This window comes from Macaca mulatta, chromosome 1 (assembly GCF_049350105.2).
Source record: "Macaca mulatta isolate MMU2019108-1 chromosome 1, T2T-MMU8v2.0, whole genome shotgun sequence".
Classification (NCBI taxonomy): domain Eukaryota; kingdom Metazoa; phylum Chordata; class Mammalia; order Primates; family Cercopithecidae; genus Macaca; species Macaca mulatta.
The window spans coordinates 84,192,497-84,211,538 of NC_133406.1; the positions used below are offsets into that span (position 1 = coordinate 84,192,497).

Below are 19,042 nucleotides of genomic sequence, written 5' to 3' on the forward strand. Positions count from 1 at the left end.
GTAGGATTGTCTATAATAGCCCCAAATGGAAACAACCCAAATATCTACAAACAGTAGAATAGATAAGTATATTGTAGTATAGTCATTCAATAGAATACCATATCGCAGTGTAAATGAATGAATTACAGCCCACCTGTCAATAATGTGAATCTCAAAACACAAGCCTAAGTGAAATGAGTAATTCTGAAAATAATTCATTTAGTGTGGATCCACTTATACAAAATTCAAAGTCAGGAAGAATGAAGCAATACTTTGTTTAAAGTTGCATACATATATTGTAATACATTAAAGAAAAGCAAGGAAATGCTTAACATACATTTTCAAATAGTGGTTATTTCTGGGGTGATGGAGGGAAATACAACTGGAGAAGAAAACTCATGGAGCTCCAAAGTTATTGGTATTATTCTATTTCTTAAACTTGATAATGAGTACATGACTATATTATTACTAATCTTTAAAAGGCTTATATATAATATTCACATTCATGTATTTCATAATAAAAGGGTTTGTCTGTTTGTTTGAGACAGGGCCTCACTCTGTTTCCGAGGCTGGAGTGCAGTGGCAGGATCTCAGCTCGTTGCAGCCTCAACTTCCTGGGCTCAACAGATCCTCCCACTGCAGCCTCCTGAGTAGCTGGGACTACAGGCACCCACCAACACACTGGGCTAATTTTTGTATTTTTTTTTTTTTGTAGAGATGGGGTTACACCACATTGCCCAGGCTGGTCTCGAACCCCTGGGCTGAAGCAATCCACCCATCTCGGCCTCCCAAAGTGCTGGTATTACAGGCATAAGCCACAGTGCTTGGCCCAATTTCACAATAAAAAGTTTCAAACAGCAAATCAAAACCAGGCAAACCCAATGGACGCTCTCCCCAGCACTTCTGCCCTGGGTCTGCCCTGGGTGTGGGAAGCAACATGTTGTGGAAGGCAGGGCTCTCAGGCAGTCTGATTGTCCTTGTAATGAGTGAGTCTGCTGGAGTTTGAAGCTGGATCCATCGCACTGTGCCCATCTCCTTGAGGGGTCTGCCTATAGTGTAAGCGAGGACCATGGAAGGGCAGGTGTCTTTGGTCCAGGGAACTGTCTCTCCATAGGATCACTTCTTTCTGGGTATCCTTAAAGGGGAAATAAATTTACAGTCCTACCCTGTAACCTCAAACTATGGTTTACCAAGGGTCTGTGCCCAGTGGGTGCTGGTGCCTGTTAACAGACAGGTTCTTTGGGGCCCCTCATCAATAGGACGTTGTTAAAAGTAAGGACTGAGCTGATCCCTTTGGGAGGTTACAGAGCTAGCCATTCAACAAGTCCAGTGTATAGTTTTCTCAGAAAGTAAGGGAGAAAGAAAGCTTTTGACTAGGTCCCTGACAGATAATCTAGGTCCTCATTCCAGAGTCACACAAGGCATGGTAGTTAAATTGCCCAGGTTGTAAAGTCCCAGGAGGACCTGCCTCTTGCTAGCTCTGTGTCTATAAGCAAAGTTCTTCACCTCTCTAGGCCCATCTGCTCACCTGTAAAATGGAGATAAATGCTCACCTGTAAAATGGAGTATGTACCTAAGAGGCCAATGTGAAGATTAAGTAAGATAATGCATGTTAAGCCTCTAGTGAGGCCCACAGAGGAAGCTCCATAAATATTTGATATTAAATGAATGCCTTCTGGTCAAGACTTGTCAGCCTGAGAAGAGGCCATGCTCTGAGCACTCACATTCTTGGGATGTAAATGTGGTAGTGACAAGATGGCCATTCCACAGGGAGGTCATTTGACTGGTGCTCAAGGAATGACCAGGTGGCCTGACCTTGATGGGCTCACCATGTTCTAGGGTCTGACACTGAGCTTTCTTAGTCTTGTAACTCAATTTTGTCCACGTATTCGGAAGGAATCCATTGGGAACCAATTGGGAGATTGATACGGAAATCAGGACACCAATTTATTAATTTACCGTGGGAAACAGCAGTGCTTGGAGGCCGAGTGTGGTGGCTCACATATGTCATCCCAACACTTTGGGAGGCTGAGGCAGGGGGATTGCTTGAGGCCAGGAATTGGAGACCAGCATGGGAAACACAGAGAGACCCTATCTTGACAAAAACAATTTTTTTTATTTTTTTGACTCAGAGTCTCGCTCTGTTGCCCAGGTTGGAGTGCAGTGGTGTGATCTTGGCTGACTGCAGCCTCCTCCTCTTAGGCTCAAGTGATCCTCCCACCTCAGCCTCCCAAGTAGTTGAGGCTGCAAGCACTCACAACCATGCCAGGATAATTTTTGAATTTTTTGTAGAGATGGGGTTTCGCCATGTTGCCCAGGCTGGTCTTGAACTCCTGGGGTCAAGCGATCTCCTTGGCTTGCCCTCCCAAAGTGCTGAGATTACAGGTATGGGCTACAAAACCCAACCATTCTACAAAACATTTTAAAAAGTTAGGTGGCAAGGGCCTGTAGTCCCAGACGTTGAGGTGGGAGGACAGCTTAAGCCCAGGAGCTCAGGGCTGCAATGAGTTGCGATTGTGCCACTGCACTCCAGCATGGGTGACAGAGTGAGACTCTGTCTCTTAAAAATTAAGACAGGAGAGAGAGAGAGAGAGAGAGAGAGAGAGAAATAGCAGAGCTTGGTAGACTGAAATTTGAAATCTGCTAGGCAGGGCTGTTATCCTTTTAGGAAAAGTGATGGGAAACCAGCTGAGAATCTGAAGCTACAAGGAGAGCAAGGAACCAGCATCCAGGGTGTGGACAAAAGGATCTTAAGGGCCAAAGTTACCTCTATTTGGCACCACCCCACTCCTTCTTTCCCCCTGGCCTGTTGGCAGAGTGGAGCTTCTGAAGCAGGCTGCAAGTTGCCTCTGCCTCTGATCTTGTTATGGGGTCAAGAACAATATTTGCTTTTAAAATCTGGCTCCTTATTAAATCTTTGAAGTTAGAAAGATTGACTAGGGCTTGGGGGGTTCATTCCATAGCCTGGAAATAAATTGCCTTATTGTCCACTAGATGGTGTTCAAAATACACACACACCCAGCACATGCATCTCTGGAAACACACAAATCAACCTAATGAGGTGTGATGTTGATGAAAGAAACCCGCAAGATCTACTCCAGCCTGGGTTGGTTGTCTTGTTTAATTTGCCGGGAGCACACTTGGAGAAGAGATTTGGAAACTGGCAGGAGAGGAGGAAGATGTGCCTTTTAGACAATCCCTCTGGTTGCACTGTGAGGAGAGCTGCAAGGCTGCAGGCAGGGAAAACTGGGAGCTGTTGGAGCCATCCTGGTGAGAGGTGATGGCAGCCTGGACCAGGACTGTGGCAGTGGGAGGCAAGAAAAGGACAGACCTATGAGGCAGAAAAGGTAGGCTTTGAGGGCAGACTGGATATAGCACTCTTTGAATTTGCTTAGTTTTAATGTTTCCCCCCCCGCCCCCCACCGTCTGCAAGTTGTAAGCTCTGAAAGAGCAGAGATGTGGGCTTGTCAGTGTCAGTACTTCCGGTGCTACACAGAGTAGATAATAGGCTTTTTGGGTAATAATGAATAACAGAGCTAACATTTTTTTGCATGCTAATGTGAGCCCTTCTAAGCACTGTACATGTATTAATTTCATGTATTATCCCCCAGATACACAGTTGGGCTGCCCAGATCAAAATCTCTGGGACAGCTAAACTTAGGCCAGTGTATTTTGAAAACCCTCCACAGGAAATCTTTTTCTGTTTAAATTTTTAATTATTATTATTTTTAGAGATGGGGTCTCACTGTGTTGCCCATTCTGGAGTGTGGTGATTATTCACAGGTGCGATTCCATTACTGATCAGAACGGGAGTTTTGAACTGCTCTGATTTTGACCTGAGTCAGTTCACCCCTCCTTAAGCAACCTAGTGGCCCCTTGCTCCCAGGAGGTCACCGTATTGATGCCAGACTTAGTGCGGACACCCCACTGGCATAGCACACTACAGTCCAGAACTCCTGGGCTCATTCCACCCTCTGGGCTCAAGCAATCCTCCTGCCACAGCCTCTCAAATAGCTGGGACTACAGGCACACGCTTCTGTGCCTGGCTCCACAGGCAGCCCTGAAATCCTTCAGACTGCTGCTCGTGTTCTCTTGTCTCCTTTCTCCCTTTCTTCATGGAACACTGCAAGCCCCACACAAGTCTCTCTCCTCATTCCTATCCCTCCTGGGAATTGTGTGCATCGTGGAGTCAGCCCTGGTCCCACATGCACAGAAGCCCTGCCTACTAGGTGGCCTCCAGGGAGGCTGTCCTTGGCACCCTGGCTCCTGGCTCTCCTTGCAGGGTGGGTGCCTGGCCTCTGACCTTACCCCTACATTTAGTCCTTAGGCCCACTGTTGCACATCCTGGCCTTCCTTGTACCCTCTTGCAGTTCACCTTCTTCAGCATCCACAGTGGCCCCAGCTTCAGTCACTTTGGGCCTCATTTCAGTGACCATGTCTCTCCTACCAGCGCTCGGAGCACACAAAGTCCAGACAGCAGAGAGTTGTGGGGACCTGGGCCCACAGGGGCCCACATATAGAGCCATTGGCAAGACCCTAGCTCTTGCCGTTCCCTCCCCAACAAAAGTGTAAACTGTAATTGCATTTAGTTCAGTTAAACAGTCATTCATCGAGTACCTACAGTGCACCAGACATAGTACTAGGCCTATCACCTATTACCAAAGTGAATAAGATGCCTGGTTTGCACCCAAGCACCTCACCTCTGCAGATGCAGTCACATAAGCATCTAACTGTTACAAGGCACCTGGTAGAGAAAAGGTGCAGCATGTACAGGGAGAAGGAAGATATTGATTAATCTGGGGAATTCCATGGTCCCTTAAAACTCAGCTCAGGCTGGACACGGTGTAACCCCAGCACATTGGGAGGCCGAGACGGGTGGATCAACTGAGGTCAGGTGTTTGAGACCAGCCTGGCCAACATGGTGAAACCCCGCCTCTAGTAAAAATACAAAAATTAGCCAGGCGTGATGGAACACACCTGTAATCCCAGTTACTGGGGAGGCTGAGGCAGGAGAATTGTTTGAGCCCGGGAGGCGGAGGCTGCAATGAGCCAGGATCGCACCAATGCACTCCAGCCTGGCCGACACAGCGAGACTCTGTCTCAGAAAAAACCGAAAACACAAAAAACTCAGCTCAAATGTCATCTCCTCCCAGAAAACCTTAAAGTCCCATAGGCAGAGCCCAGGGTTGATGAAGAGCCCCATCACTGGGCGCCCAGGCCCTGACAGCACTTACTGCACTGTAAGGACTGCGTGGTTCCCAGGGGTCACTTTCTGTCTGTGAGCAGCTTCAGGTAGGCCCCAGATGTCTCCATCTTTCCCTTACCAGAAACCAGGGCCTGACGCATAGTTCGTACTCTGTCTTTGCTTGTGGAATGAAAAGGAGGTGCCATTTAAGGGGAGTCTTTGTGAACAGGGAGGATTTAGAAGGTGAAGAGAGTGGTGGAGGTGCAGGGAGCGGGGTGAGATTAAGAAGGACAGAGGCAAAGGCATGAGGCCTGGGCTGTTTTGGTGTCCCCTCCCGCCTTACTCTCTGGGGCACCTGAGCAGGAGGGACCCCCACTCTGCCTCCAGAATGCTGAGCTTTTCAGGGACACCCTTCTCACTTAGAGCCAGGTACACAAGCCCATGGTTTATGCCACTGTGCCCTGGCTCTCTGCTGCATGGCCTTGAAGGGGAGGTGTGTGGTCAACCTAACATTCCTTTGCCTAAGTGTGTTCCCATCGCTTCTCTCCCTCCCCAGCAGCTGCGGCTGAGCCTGTTACACTCATCCCTGGGTCAACTTTAGAATCACCAGGGGAGCTTTTTGAAAATATGGATGCTTTATTTAATTGGTCTGGGGTGGGGCTCAGGCATCATTAATTTTTAAAGCTCCCCAGGTGACTCCAATGTGCAGCCAGTGTGGAGAAGCACTAGGCTAGCCCCTGGCTGGGGCAGGATTCTTCCTACCCACACCTATCCGCCAGCCTGCTTTGATCTCTCCAAGCCTCCTTTCCAGTAGTTTCGTCTCAAGCAGTGTCTCCCTGGGCTCCTTTGCGTCCGCACATCCCAGAGCCCTCTCGGCACTGAATTATACACATCCCAGCAGACGACTGCCATGTGAATTACTGAGGGCAGAGCTGTAAAGACATCTCCTGGCAAATAAATTAAAGCATTCAATCATTCAGCCAAGAGCCAAGGCAGACAGAGGCTGAGCCCCTAGAGAGAAGGGAGCTGGGGAGAGGGTGTGGGGAAGAGGAGAGGCAGTGAGAGGTTGTCTCACTGAGAGAAGCCACAGGGGTCGGAGGAGAGAGGAGCGAAGGAAGTGTGCTGGGGCCACATGTCATAGCGAGCCAAAAGGGTCTTCCCTCCCTTGAGTCACCTCTTTGGAAGGCTGGGATGGATGATACATGTCTGGGACAGGGAGAAAGGCCCAGGCAGGCAGCCGCCAGTGTGCCCACTGCTTGGGGGATGGATTAACTGGGCACAGTCACCTCTCCAGGTGGACAATGTGCTGTTAGCCAATTAAGAGTAGGGTATCTGGGCTGAGTATGGTGGCTCTCAGCACTTTGGGAGGCTGAGGCAGAGGGATTGCTTGAGCCCTGGAGTTCGAGACCAGCCTAGGCAACATATGAGACCCCATCTCTATGAAAAATACAAAAATTGGCCAGGCCTGGTGGTGCTCACCTGTAGTCCCCGCTACATGGGGTGCTGAGGCAGGGGGATCACTTGAGTCCAGGAGTTCTAGACCAGCCTGGGCCATAGAACGAGACCCATCTCAAAAAAAAAGTGGATGTCTGGAATGCCGCCCTTCTTGCCAGGCAGCCTGTCTATTCTCTGCAGTCATTCGGGGCCTGAGCTAAAAGTTTCTTTCCTGAGGAACAAAGATCCTGCCTCCCCAGCCCTAGGACACAGGCCAATAGGACTTCCAGAGGCAGGGGGTCCTGGGAACTCACAAACTACTCTTGTTTAATGCACTGCTGAGGAACTCCCCTAACAGAAGCCCTGGCTTTGAGCAGAGGACTGGGACATGGTCAGATGGGATCAGCTCCTTAGCCTGACACCCATGCACCAGAAACTGGCGGCTCAGTGCTGATGTGTTGACCTTGAGGAATCATGGCCTCATGATAGAGGCCTGGGGATCCCCACAGGGCACAGGGAGAGCAGAAGGTGGCGGTGGCACATTTGCACTCACTGGGACACGTCATTACAGCATGCCTGTCTTTCTCTGTCAGCAAGTATCTGGGGCCTTTATTCAGGAATTGTCATCGGGGAGTCAGCTACTGGCCATAGATCTGTTCCACATGGCTGTCCTGTCTGCAGACTCTGCCAGGCAGTGTGGTAAGAGAGCTGGCGAGACATGGTGACCTTGGGATGGGTGCCCTGGGGCAGTGCTGGCTCTGTTCCTTGACCATAGATGGTGCCTTGGCTGGCAGTTCATCATCTATGCCCTTGGTGGTCACGGCAAGGTGCTGAGCCAAGCCTTTTCCACTCACCAGACAATCAGATGCCCAAACACACCGTTGCAGTCCAGGAGCTTCATTGTAACACCCTAAGGGCAGCTTGGTTCTGGTTCTGGAAGGCCCTCAGCAGGCAGTGGTAACCCCAGCACGAACAAGAATTGCATCCTGGTGGCAGAGAGTTCTGTGAAGTCACTGATAGACCAGCTGCTCAGTTAGGTGGCCGGTGCATGGCACTCTTAAAGTTTCATGGTTACAAAAATTAGACGATCATGGTGGTGGGCGCCTATAATCCCAGCTACTTGGGAGGCTAGGGCAGGAAGAATTGCTTGAACCCAGGAGGCAGAGGTTGTAGTGAGCGGAGATTGCACCACTGCACTCCAGCCTGGGCAACAGAGCAACACTCCATCTCAAAAAAGAAAAAAAAAGTTTCATGGAGTATTTGAGAGCTAAGCAGTGGGTACATGTGGGCATACAAAATGGAATAATAAACACTGGAGACTCCAAAAGGTGGGAGGGTAGGAAGGGGGTAAGGACTGAAAAATTACCTATTAGGTACAATGTTCACCATTGTGATGGGTTCACTAAAACCCTAGACTTTACCACTATGCCATATATGCAAGTAAGAAACCTGCACTTTTACTCCCCAAATATATATGTTAATATTCTACAATACACTTTAAACATATGTGGCTTTTATTTGCTAATTCTACCTCAATAAAACTTTTTATTTTTTATTTTTTTGAGACAGTGTCTGGCTCTGTCACCCAGGCTGGAGGGCAGTGGCACAATCACAGCTTACAGCAGCCTTGATCTCCCAGGCTTAAGCAATCCTCCCATCTCAGTCTCCCAAGTAGCTGGGACTACAGACCATGTGCCACTAGGCCTGGCTAATTTTTTTTTTTTTTTTTTTTTTAAGTAGAAGTGAGGTCTTGCTGGCTGGTCTTGAACTCCTGAGCTCAAGTGATCCTCCCACCTTGGCCTTGAAAAGTACTGGGATTATAGGAATGAGCCACTGCACCCGGCCAAAAAAATATTAAAAAAAAAAACAAGCAAACAAAGAATTTCATGGCATATATGCCTAAGTTTGGATTGGCTAATTGTTAAATTAAGTCACTACTTTGGACCATATTTAAGAGTTAAAAAAATATATATATATAAAATATATATATATATATACTTTCATATATATAATATATATATTTATGAAAGTAAAACATTTAAATCCAACTATGAAGGGAAGTAAGTGGGCTGTCCATACCTCCTGGTTAAGAATGTTATGCTGCCCTGCACAAGCTGGAATTGCACAGGGATCATGGTGGGGGACTACAAGGTATGTTTAGTGTTGTTCCCGGTTTGGGCAACTGGACACACAGCCCTGCTTGAGGATCCAAATCCCACAAGCTTCCAGCAGAGCCTCATGCAGAGGTCGTCATCAATTTCCAATTAGCTGGAAGCTTGGCGGGCAGCTTCAGGCTCCAGACTCCACCACACTCATGAAGGCAAGGCCCCTGCTGGAGACAGCACTGTTCGAGGATGGAGGTCAAATTAGGTTATTCCTATGGAGGGACATCCAGTCTTTGTTTTGGGGCTGCTGGCTTACCTCTGGAGGGAGGGGAATTTCTCTGGGCTCATAGGGTGAACTTGGCCCAACATCTTCCTCTGGGCTGGGGTGCTGGGAGTGAGAGGTGAGTGAGCCTCAAGGCTCTGTGTCTTCCTTCCGGAGGGGACAGGCAGAGCTGAGGACAGAGCTGTGGCATTGTCTGTTGCATTGGACTTGTAGCAAGGAGAAACATGGGTCCCTGAGCCTGGGGGAAACCCCTAGAGGGGGTTGCATCATTTGTCCACAGGCAGATGAGGCGAGGGGAACTGAAAATGACTTCTCCTTCGGAGTGACAGGGGTAGCCCAGACTCCATCATGGGGAGCTGACCAAACCTCAGGCCCTAGGTGCACCGACAGGACGGAGCCTGTTTGCAGTGGCAGGAAAGGAGAGGCCAGAGACCTTCATTCTCTAGTTGGGAGGCTGAAGGGTGGCACCAGGCTTCAGAGCTGTTGCTGGAGAGTCTGTAGGAGCAGCCGCACTCCCTTCTTTATAGGCAGTGCCCCGGGAATACCAGCTTTCCTTATTGATTTGCCCTAGTCTGTTAGATGCAAACAGGCTTTCGTAGAATCCAAGGAAACATCCACTGAGAAGAATTACAGTGGGCAGTGAAGCATTTCTCTGGGGAGCTTCTGTGCTCATTCTTTCCTCCCCCTTCTCCTCCGGCTTCTGAGGGGTCTGAGATACGGAGAAAGACTATTCTGAGTACCCTCATGGTGGACACAGGGTCAGGACCAGCCCTTTGCTTCTTGCCATGGGTTCTTAGGAAGGTGGAAACAACCAGGTGCCTTGATGGGCTGAGACCTAGCAGAGGGGCCAGGCACGCCGCTCATCCTGACCCCATGCTCAGTGTCTGGGTCTCCACCTGGGATCCCCATCAGCCCTCCTGTGTGCTGCTGAGCATGTCCAGCACTACACAAGGAGATTATGGGAGGAGGGGGAAATGAAGGATAGAGCTGAAATAATACTTTAAGTGAAGACTTGGGGATAAAGAACCAAGGCCTGGGACCTGCATTCACAGCATGTGAGACGGGTCGAGGGGCCATGTCATGCTGGCTCCGGCATGGAGGCTCCTGAGTGGAGCCGTGTGTGTCCACAGACATGGGGTCAGTGCCTCCACGTATGTGATCTCCTGTGCCCTTCACAGAACCCCTGCTAGCCAAGCTGGTCAGGCGTCACCTCCATGAAGCAGAAGGGTCGCTGCCAATGAAGTCATGGCAGAATGGGGACAGGAAAGGGGGAGTTCATCCTGAAACCCCATGCTTTCTACACGTGTTGCCTGATTCTAGTGGTTCTCAATCTTATTCTTATTTATAATTGTTTAAAGAGACGGGGGTCTCTAGGAGTTCCAGGTTATAGTGAGCTATGATCACACACTGCACTCCAGCCTGGGTGACAGGTTGAGATCCTGTCTCTAAATAAATAAATTCATTAATTTAAAAAAAAAAAAGAAAGAAAAAAAGAGACAGGGTCTCATGTCTAACTCTGTTGCCCAGGCTGGAGTGCAGTGGCGTAATTATGGCTCATTGCAGCCTTGACCTCCCGGGCTCAAGCAATCTTCCCACCTCAGCTTCCTGAAGACCTGGGATTACAGGCGTGAGCCACCATGCTTTGCTTGTTCTCAATCTTTAAAGCCTAGAAGGATCGTGAGGTGTACAAATGAAATTCACAGCCCTCACTCCCATAGATTCTCATTAAGAAGGTCTGGGGTGGGGTGCAGGGATCTGCCTTTTAACAGAAGGGGGCAGATGAAACCATACTTGGAGAAGCACTATCTCAGTCCAGTAAAACTAACAGATGTCCATAAAGATCTCCAGTTGCTTTAAATTCACCAAGAAGCTTAGATTAATTAACAAGCATTTTCTGAGAGGCTATAATTATATCCCCAAATTATTAGGGCCTGCTTCCTGGGTGAGCGCGTTGCACAAGGCCCCACACTTGAGGTTTAATGCTCTGTGGTTGCTGTCCTTGAAATTCTCCATGATTGAAACTTTGAATCTGTGCTTTTTGAGACAGAGTCTCACTCTGTTGCCCAGGCTGGAGTGCAGTGGTGAGATCATGACTAGCAGCCTTGAATTCCTGGGCCCAAGCAATCCTCCCACCTTCCCTCCCGAGTGACTGGGACTATCGGCCTGCCTGGCTAATTTCTAAACTTTTTGTTGAGACATGGTCTTGCCATGTTGCTCAGGCTGGTCTCAATGATCCTCCTGCTTTAGCCTCCCAAAGTGCTGCGATTATAGGCATGAGCCATGGTGACTGACTGGATCTGTGCTTTTGTAAGTGAAGTCTAATGGGACAGTGGAGCATGTGAGGGGTCTTGGCGCCTGGGCCTCACAGCCCTTGCCTCTGGCCTGTGGGCTCTCAGCCTCACTGTTCTCAGCCCATCCCAAGATTGCAGCCACCAGCCTTTCCAGCAGAAGTCTGGGCCCAGGCAGGAAGAGCCAGGGTCTGGCATGGGCACCCCATGGTGTCTTAGAGCGGGCCATGGTGGCAGCTGGCCAGCCTACCACCCCTGGTCCCAGGTACTGATGTGTTCTGGTGTGCAGGTCTACACATCCTAGGGGTCCTCCCTCTGCCAGTTTGGGGCAACGGGTCAGCAGGAGCCTGGACTTCCCCAGACCTGGCTTCCTGACCTCTAGGAGGTTACAACTGACATAAATGGAGAGGAAGGAAGCTGGCATTGATTGAACGCACACTCCCTTCTAAGACTCATTTGATTTTCGCTGATATATCCTAGTGCCTAGGACACTGGCATGTGGGCAGTGCCCAAAAACACTCAGGGAGGAATGAATGCATGGAGAAACTCTTTGAGGTCAATTTATTTCTTCCATTTTACAGATTAGAAATTGAGGGTTAAGGAGGCTAAACAAGCTGCTGGAGGTCTAAAATCAGTAAATGACAGAAATAAGATTTAAATGCAGGTCAGAACTCCAAAGCCTTTGCCCTTTCTATGTCACAAGTCTAAAGTCATGGCTTAAGCACATTGGCTGCTGGGCCGCCAGGGTTTGCCAGTACTGACCCACCAAGTGTCCAATTGCCTGTGAGTTGGAGCTACTCCCAGGAATGGTTTCCTGGTTGTCCCTGGATGTCCAAGGAGGAGAGGGATTCTGAGCCCAGTATGAGGTTTGTGATTTGGATTTTCACTGGTTCTGCTCTTCATGGACCATGTCTCAGTCCAAGGAAAAGAGAGGACTAAAGAGACATATTCATGAAAATCCTCTAATTCAACTGACTTAATTAGGATTTTCCAATTGCTCAAAATGAAAATCTCAACCCAAAATGACTTAAAAATATTTGATCTTATTTCATGTAACGGAAAAGTCCAAGCCTGGGTAACAGAACTTGACCCCATCTCTACTTAAAAAAAACAAAACAAAATTATCTGGGCATGGCAGCATGTGCCTGTAGTCCTAGCTACTCAGGAGGCTGAGGCATGAGGATCGCTGGAGCCCAGGAGGTTGATGTTGCAGTGAACCATGATTGTGCCCCACCTTACTCCATGATTGTGCCTGGGTGACAGAACAAGACCCTGTCTCAAAAAAAAAAAAAAAAAAAAAAAAGAAAAAAGAAAAAAAAGAAAAGAAGAAATTCTAGAGCTAATCAGACTCTAGGTGAGTTGATTCCAGGGCTCAGTACAAAAAAATCCTCATATTCTTGAAAAGTTGACCTTTGTGAAACGGCATGATAATACCACAATTAAAAAAAAATTGTCTCCTGTTAATGGGCCTTGAGTTTGTTTTCAAATTTTTGCTAATCCAAATGATGTTGCACCAAAAAAACTTGTGCATACATTATTTTGCATATAGGTAAGTATTTCTGTAGGATAAACTCCCAAAAGTGTAATTGCTAAGTCAAAGGACGTACGTGGTTGTGATATTGACTGATTTGGCAAATTGCCCTCTATAACTGTTGCACTAATTTATACCACCACGGGGAGTATTTAAGAGTGCCTTTTCCCACAGCTTTGCTGACAGAGCATGTTATCAAATTTTTGGAATTTTGTCAATCTGATAGGTGAAGGTTATCTCAGTGTGGTTTTAACATCATCCTTATTGGACTATGATTTTAATACAATAGAATGGACTCATTTTAGTTGTACAGTTCAAAGAGTTTTGAATCAATCAAGGTATAGAACATTTCCATCACCCCAAAAGATTAACTTGTGCCCCTGCTCAATCAACACCCTCCATGTCCTGTCCGAAGAAACCACTACTGTGATTTTTATCACTATAAATTAGTTTTGCTTTTGGCTCTCTGAGCCCTTTTGGCTCTCTGAGCAGCACCATGGCCATTGGCAAGAACAAGCGCCTTAAGAAAGGTGGCAAACAGGGGGCCAGGAAGAAAGTGGTTGATCCATTTTCTAAGAAAGATTGGTATGATGTGAAAGCACCTGCTATGTTCACTATAAGAAATCTTGGAGAGATGCTAGTCACCAGGACTGAAGGAACCCAAATGTATCAGATGGCCTCAAGGGTCATGTGTTTGAAGTGAGTCTTGCTGATTTGCAGAATGATGATGTTGTATTTAGAAAATTCAAGCTGATTACTGAAGATGTTCAAGGCAAAAACGGCCTGACAAACTTCCGTGGCATGGATCTGACCCGTGACAAAATGTGCTCCATGGTCAAAAAATGGCAGACAATGATTGAAGCTCACGTCGATGTCAAGACTACCGACAGTTACTTGCTTCATCTGTTCTGAGTTGGTTTTACTAAGAAACACAACAATCAGATATGGAAGACCTCTTATGCTCAGCATCAACAGGTTCACCAAATCCAGAAGAAGATGATGGAAATCATGACCTGAGAGGTGCAGACAAATGACCTCAAAGAAGTGGTCAGTAAATTGATTCTAGACAGCACTGGAAAAGACAAAGAAAAGGCTTGCCAATCTATTTATCCTCTCCATGATGTCTTCATTAGCAAAGTAAAAGTGCTGAAGAAGCCCAAGTTTGAATTGGGAAAACCCATGGAGCTTCATGGTGAAGGTAGCAGTTCTGGAAAAGCCACTGGGGGTGAGACAGGTGCTAAAGCTGAACGAGCTGATGGATATGAACCACCCAGTCCTTGAATCTGTTTAAAGTTAGGACTTACAATAGTGGCAAATAAAAAAGCCTTATCTGTGAAAAAAAATTAGTTTTGCCTGTTTCAGAATTCACAGAAATGGAATCAGATAATGTGTACTCTTTTCTGACCAGCTTCTTTTGTTCAGCATGTTTTTGAGATTCACCCATTTTATTGCAAAGTAGTATTGCATTGAATATTCAAATATGCCACACCTTTTGGGTTTGTTTTTCATTCATATATTGATGTTCATTTTTTTCATATAAACTTTATAATCAGCTTGTCTGGTTAAAAAAATGGTGTTGGTAATAGACTGCATCACCTTTATCAAGTAAGTTATGGGGAACTGAAGTTTTTATTATGTTGAGTCTTCCTCTTCAAAAACATGGTATATTTATTCCCTTTGTGCCTTCCTTTGTGTTCCTCAGTGTGTTTTAAAGCTTTACCCAATTCTTGTTATAGTCATTACTAGTTGTTAGCAGGTGGCAGGTTTGGCTTTTCCCCCAATTTTCCTTGCTTAAATTTAGAAAAAAAAAAATTGAATATGTATACTTTTATTTTTTATTTATTTTATTTTATTTTTTGAGATGGAGTCTTGCTGTCTTTCAGGCTGGAGTGCAGTGACGTGATCTCAGCTCACTGCAACTTCTGCCTCCTGGATTCAGGTGACTCTCCTGCCTCAGCCTCCCGAGTAACTGGGACTACAGGAGTGCACCACCCTGCCCAGATAATTTTTATATTTTTAAAAAAATACAAATTTGATGGATATATAATTTCCAGCTTGGGACTATTATGGATAAATCAGTTATGAATAATCATGTACAAATATTTTTGTGTTTATATGCTTTCATGTGTCTTCAGTAATTTCTAAGAAGTGAAATTTCTGAGTAATACAATATAATATATGTTTAACTTGATACAAAACTAGCCATCTGCTTTCCAAAGTGGTTGTATCATTTTATCCTCCCATCAGCAAAGTACAAAAGTTCAATAGTCACATATCCTTATCAATACTTGATATTGTTATTATTTTATATTTTGCTCATTGTAGAAGATATATGGTGGTACCTAATCATATATTTAATTTGCATTTCCCTGATAATTAATGATGTTGAACATATTTTCAAGTACTTATTGGCTATTCCTAATCTTTTGCTTGTTTGTTTGTTTTCTTTATGAGACAAGGTCTCTCTTACAGGCTGGAGTGCAGAGACTGGTGCAATCATAGCTCACTGCAGCCTCGAATTTCTGGGCTCAAATGATCCTCCCACTTCAGCCTCCTAAGTAGCTAGAACTACAGGTGAAAGCCACCATGCCTGGCTAATTTTTTAATTTTTCGTAGAGACAGAGTCTTGCTACATTGCCCAGACTGGTCTCGGACTCCTGGCCTCAAGTGATTCTCCCATCTTAACCTCCCAAAGTGCTGGGATGACAGACGTGAGCCACTGCACCCAGCTCTGTTCCTAATCTTCTGTGGAGTGTCTTTTCAAATCTCTTCCCCATTTTGTATTGACTTATTTGCCTTTGTAATACTGGGTTATGGGAGTTCCTTATAGAACTCTCAGTGAAGTTTTAATTTGCCTTCTTTTGTGATGTATGAAGTTGAGCATCTTTTCACATGCTTAGGAGCTGTTTGTATTTTCCTTTCTGTGAACTGTCTATTCATATCCTTTGCCTCTATTTCTGTTGAGTTGTTAGTCTTTGTCTTACTGATTTCTAGGAAGCCTTTAGACATTAGAAATGTTAACCCTTTGTCTGAGATAGGAATTGCAATTATTTTCCCCAGTTGCTTGCTCACCTTTGACTTAGTTTATTGATGTTTTTCGCCATGCAGAGGTTTTAATTTTTATGTATTTGAACTTATCAATCTTCTGTGGCTCCTGAATTTTTGAGTTATAGTTCCAAGGGTCTTCCTTACTCCAAGATTCAAAGAAATTCTATCAGGCTTTATTCTATCATGTCTTCTCTTATGTCTTAGCCCAGATTACCTAGAGAACAGATTTTTTTTTTTTTTTTTTTTTTTTTTTTTGACACAGAGTCTTACTCTGTCACCTAGGCTGGAGTGCAGTGGTGTGATCTCAGCTCACTGCAACCTCCACCTCCCGGGTTCAAGTGATTCTCCTGCCTCAGTCTCCCAAGTAGCTAGGATTACAGGCGCACGACACCACGCCAGGCTAGTTTTTGTATTTTTGGTAGAGATGGGATTTCACATGTTGGCCAGGCTGGTCTCTTAACTCCTGAGCTCAGGTTATCCACCCACCTCAGCCTCCCAAAGTGCTGGGATTACACGCGTGAGCCACCATGCCCAGCCAGAGAACAGATCTTAAAGCAAAGCAATAGAGAGATGCAATTACAGTGAAGCAAGAGAGAGTACAAGGGGATAAAGAAGGGGAGGCAGGAAGGCACATGCAAGGCAGCTGGCCAGGCTTCACAAGAAATGGCAGGAGGCTTCCAAACAGTTCTTTGGCCACACAGGGAGGAAAGGAGGGGGAGTTATCCATTTCTTCCTTCTATCTCTTTTCTACCATTGGTCTGAGCTTGTCCTGTGGCTGTTACTGCTCTACCCTTCAGGCGTGGGTGTGTTTCCCAGTTCCGTGTACTGACAAGTTCCTCTTCTCCATTGATTTGAAAGGTCTCTTTTATTATACACAAAATTTCTCTATTGGAGTGTCAATTTAAAATTTTCTTTTCTATTCCATTAGTCTTTTTCTTCAAGCTGTTTTATGCATGCATGTATGCATTTATTTATTTATTGAAACGGAGTCTTGCACTGTTGCCCAGGCTGGAGTGCAGTGGCATGATCTCGGCTCACTGCAACCTCCGCCTCCTGGATTCAAGTGATTCTCCTGCCTCAGTCTCCTGAGTAGCTGGGACTACAGGTTTCTGCTACCACGCCTGGCTAATTTTGGGTATTTTGGGTAGAGACGGGGTTTCACTATGTTGGCCAGGCTGGTCTTGAACTCCTGACCTCAAGTGATCTGCCTGTCTTGGCCTCCCAAAGTGCTGGGATTACAGGCATGAGACACTGTGCCAGACTCCAAGCTGTTTTAATTATTGAAATTTTGGAATATGTTTTAGTATCTGGTAGGCCTTGTTCCTCATCTTCTTTATCAGTATTTTCCTAGGTATTCATGTTCATTTTTTCATAAACTTTATAATCAGTTTGTCTGGTTAAAAGAATGGTGTTTTTAATAGACTGCATCACTTTAAAAAATTAAATTATGGAGAACTGAAGTTTTTATTATGTTAAGTCTTCCTCTTCAAAAACATGGTATATTTATTCCCTTTGTTCCAGCCTTCCTTTGTGTTCCTCAGTTGTTGTAAGACGTTTTAAGGCTTTACCCGATTCTTGTTATAGTCATTCCTTGTTGTTAGCAGGTGGTAGGATTGACTTTTTCCCCCAATTTTCTTTGCTTTGAATTTAGAAAAAAAATGGAATCTGTATACTTTTAAGTTAAAACAATAAATAATTAATTTTTAAAAGGTAAAATAAAGGGGAAAAAGGATACTTTTAAAAATTTTATGCAGCACTTTATGCAGCACTTTTCACAATAGCACTTTTCATTTTTCACTATAGCCTTTATGAGGGACTATTCACAATAGCAAAGACTTGGAACCAACACAAATGTCCATCAATGACAGACTGGATTAAGAAAATGTGGCACATATACACCATGGAATACTATGCAGCCATAAAAAAGGATGAGTTCATGTCCTTTGTAGGGACATGGATGAAGCTGGAAACCATCATTCTGAGCAAACTATCACAAGGACAGAAAACCAAACACCGTGTGTTCTCACTCACAGGTGAGAATTGAACAATGAGAACACTTGGACACAGGGTGGGGAACATCACACACTGGGACCTGTCATGGGGTTGAGGGGGGGAGGGATAGCATTAGGAGATATACCTAATGTAAATGACGAGTTAACGGGTGCAGCACACCAACATGGCACATGGATACGTATGTAACAAACCTGCACGTTGTGCACATTTACCCTAGAACTTAAAGTATAATAAAAAAATAAAAAAAAAAAAATAAAAGACAAGAACATACTATGTACCTCATAAATAAGTACAATCATTATGTGTCAATTAAAAAATAAGTTAAAATAAATTTAGAAATAAATAAATAAAAATTATAAAACAAGAACAAACACCAAAACCAAAGTTTTGTGGGGTTTTGTTTGTTCGTTTGTTTTAGAGATTGGGTCTTACTAAGTTGCTCAGGCTGGTCTCATACTCCTGGGCCTGGGTGATCCGTCCTGTCTCGGCCTCCCAAAGTGCTGAGATTATAGGCATGAGTTACCATGCCCTGCCCAAAACCAATATTGTACTTTCTTTGGTCTGGCAAGGCTGAGTTCTGGTAGCCTGAAAATGCTGATGCACTCATTGACTGAGTTTGGCCCAGGAGCTCTGAGGGGCCCTGAGAGCTCACAATCTGGCAGGGGAGGGTGGAACGGATGAGAGGTTGTTGCTTCTGCTCAGCTAATTTGGGAGTCCACACTAGCCTAAGGCTATTCCCAGGGCTACAGAATCTACTTTACCCACTGCCCTCATCTTTGGTAAAATGCCTCTCCCCACTGAAGAATAAACACACTTGCTTTCTCTCTTACTCTTTATTTTTAATTTTTTTTTTTTTTTTTTTTTTTAGAGAAGGGGGTCTCATTATGCTGCCCAGGTTGGTCTCAAACTCCTGACCTCGACTTCCCAAACTGTTGGGATTACAGGCTTGAGTCACTGCACTCAGTCACTCTCTCACTCTAAGAACCTCCTTGCTCAACTAAATTTCTTTCTTTTGATGCCGGGAAGTCATAGGCCGGGAGCTGGTATCAGACTTGCTCTAGAATCTATTTTTATTACCTATGTATCACTATGTGAGTCAATAACTTTGTCTGCTGAGCATCAATCACAAAGAAACCGCTTTTCCCAGCCAGAGTGCTGGGTGGTGATCTGGGAGAT

General features: G+C 45.5%; 1 pseudogene; it reads left to right on the forward strand.

Annotated features, from left to right (window-relative positions):
- The first annotated feature begins 13,301 nt into the window (after positions 1 to 13,301).
- On the forward strand, positions 13,302 to 14,086 carry LOC698564 (small ribosomal subunit protein eS1 pseudogene; annotated as a pseudogene).
- Positions 14,087 to 19,042: the final 4,956 nt, after the last annotated feature.